Source organism: Oryctolagus cuniculus, chromosome 4, assembly GCF_964237555.1.
Source record: "Oryctolagus cuniculus chromosome 4, mOryCun1.1, whole genome shotgun sequence".
In the NCBI taxonomy this organism is placed as follows: Eukaryota; Metazoa; Chordata; class Mammalia; order Lagomorpha; family Leporidae; genus Oryctolagus; species Oryctolagus cuniculus.
In genome coordinates, this window is record NC_091435.1 from 116354916 (window position 1) to 116358109 (window position 3194).

General features: G+C 33.0%; 1 pseudogene; it reads right to left on the reverse strand.

Annotated features, from left to right (window-relative positions):
* Positions 1–2072: 2072 nt before the first annotated feature.
* Positions 2073–2145, reverse strand: LOC127483012 (U2 spliceosomal RNA; annotated as a pseudogene).
* Between the last annotated feature and the right edge of the window lie 1049 nt (positions 2146–3194).

Sequence of the window (3194 nt, forward strand, 5' to 3'; positions counted from 1 at the left end):
ACACAGTAGCAAGTAGTAGAAGAAGTCATGGCAGATTTAATATAACAAAACCAAATCATCTTTCTTGCATTTCCCTTAACGAAGGCTAAGTCTTGGGAGAGGTAATCATTTCTAGCTCCAGAACTGTTTTGGACAACTTGCGACTTCTCTGGTGGCTGTAATAATAATTATTTCAATAGAACAGCTACCATTTGCTTCTGCTTGTGGTGCTAATCTCTTCTACATACCGTTTTTATTTAATCCTCACAGTATGTTGAGTTAGATATGATCATCACTTCTTTACTAATGAGGACCGCAAGGCTTATAAAAATTAAGCAATATACCCCAGGTATCCTAGCAAGTAATTGGTAGAGTCAGGATTAAAATTCAAGTTTGTGTGTCAGTAACATCTGTGTTGTTACCCAATATAATGCTAAGGTGACTGCAAAACACATTCAACCATGAGGAGTAAGATACGCAACTTTATTCATCTTTAATAGTAACTAAAAGCCAAAGACACTATAATAAAAAAGGCTTCATATAGGAAGTCTGTTTGCTAGTTAATCACTTGTATTTCCTTAGCAAAATTAAGATTTGTGATAAGAAATAAAAAATGGTTTACATTTTCAGTCTTTTAGCTAATATTTATGTTATTAAAATATAAACTATAAGATTATAAAAGTTAAACATCAAAATTATTATACATTATATAAAGACTTAAAATGAATGGAAAGGAGAAGCGTATTCCAAATCTTACAATTTTAAAGTATTTATTTAAACAAAAAATTGAACTATAATATACTCCACATATTTAAAAATAACTATTAATACTTGTAAAATATCTTACAGGGCTGGCACTGTGGCATAGTACAGAAAACCGCCACCTGCAGTACCAGCATCCCATTTGGGCGCCTGTTCTAGTCCTGGCTTCTCCACTTTCGATCCAGCTCTCTGTTATGGCCTGAGAAAGCAGTGGAGGGTGGACCAAGTCCTTGGGCAACTGAACCTGTGTGGGAGACCCAGAAGAAGCTCCTGGCTCCTGGCTTCAGATTGGCGCAGCTTCAGCTGTTGCGGCCAATTGGAGAGTGAACCAGTGCGTGGAAGACCTTTCTCTCTGCCTCTCCTTTTCTCTCTGTGTAACTCTGACTTTCAAATAAATAAATAAATCTTTAAAAACATCTTGCAATGAAGTTGGTTTTATAATATTGGAAATGGAAATTAGGTACTGAATATTAAAGAAAGAGGTTATTAAGTAAGATTTCATAATGTCTTAAGTTAATAATAATGGATAATATATAATCAATTTCCATGTACTGTCATTTGTTTATAAAAATGTTTTTTGGTATTAGTGTATACAGTATATTTTTAAAACATAATCTAAAATTTTGGAAAGCTTTGGTGGTACTTATGATAAATGTATAGTAAATCATAAATATTTATTGTTCTATTTTTTAATCTATTTTTTCTGGACCTATCCAGAACCCAAAAATATGAGTTCAAATGTCCATTTTGGGGAGGGTGAAAGTAATCTTTAGTACTACACAGTTATTTTTAAGTTTTTTTCTTCATTAAAAAAGTATATATCTCTATAAGTTTACTCAATAAATTTGAGATAAAACAAATATCATCAACTTATTTTATATAATGAAGGCAGTTAAATTTTAAAGTTTAATCTTTATAAAAGCCTTTATACTTTCTAAAAGCTTTAATTTTTATTATAAAACAGAATAAAAGTGATCATATTTATATGTGATAACCAAATTTCCTTTCTTTTTATAAATGTTATAAGTCCAAATTTGCAATTAACCTCAATAAACATGTAGCACAATTTAAGATATCATAATTGAAATGTCAGAGACTGATTGAATATATTACAAATTTTGTGCATGTGTATTAGAGTTCTTATTTACTTCTATGCAAAAGGAAAGAAATTAGAGCTTTCTATGAAGTATAAAACATTTTATACTCAGGTTGGAACATTATGTGTTAGGTATTATAGAGATAAAATTGACTATAATCAGGTCTAATTCTGAGTATCTTGTGATTCTCCTTAGAGTTCTTTTAGGTCTGGTACAATGACGTCAGTTCATATGAAATATTAGTCCCTTTTAAAAATATATTCTGTTTCTACTACACTTGATCTTAGCCAAAAGGCCAAGAAGCAATGAAATATATTCTGTTTTTAAAACATAAAATATTACTCATGAGAAAGAAAATGATAATGATTTCATAATTTTTCCTATAAATCATTTTTGTATGTAAAAACTTGTTTGATGAAAATTAGATGTTAAGACAATCCTTTAACTCGTTGATAAGATTCCCAAGCCCCACACTGGAGAGCCTGAGGGAAGATTCTCAACTCCGACTCATGATTCTACTTCCCTGCTTACACAGACTCTGTTTGGCAATAGTGATAACACACGCAATTGGGCCCCTGGCACTATGAGGAGCCAGGATTGGGTTCCCTACTTTCAGTTTCATTGCAGGCATGTAGGAGTGAGACAATGGATGGGAACACTCTCTCCATCTGTTTGTCTCACTTTTTCTCTGTCACACAAATAAAGGAATTACATACAACTTATAAGAAACAAGGTTTTGAAACGTTGCACTAAAATGCTAATAAGCATTTAGAAAATAATAATTGTTATTAATTATTAAGTGCTATAAAAGATGACAGAGTTGGGTCAATTAGGGGACCCTTTACTTCCAATGGTTTGGGGAAGTTCTGAGCACAGAATGACGTACAGCACTCAGACATATTATGTTTCATCTAGAGTAGGAGTAGTAAAGAAAACACATATGATTAAATTGCTAAATGTGAACAATGAGTGAAGACATGTGTCTCTGGCTCAGCAAGACCAATTGACACAGTTTTGGTACACTGAAATGTTCCTAGATCATTTAGCCTGTGGAGTCAAAATCAAACTGTTTTATTGGAGGTTCACTTGAGGAGATTTTGGTATTGAGTGACATGATGAAACTTACTACAAATGATGCTACTGCCAGTTCAATAAGATTGAGCCCAGTGAAACTGAAAGCAGTGCATTTTCCATGCTTAGTAGGAAATGAGAAAACTGAAGAAACAATGTGGTTACCCAATGGGATATGGCAGGTTATGAAAGGAGTACATGGTGTCTGGAAGAGGCGGTGTTACCCACTACTAGAAGATCTATTTCCCAAGAAAGTTAGTAGGGCCAAATGGGAGCAGAAACATG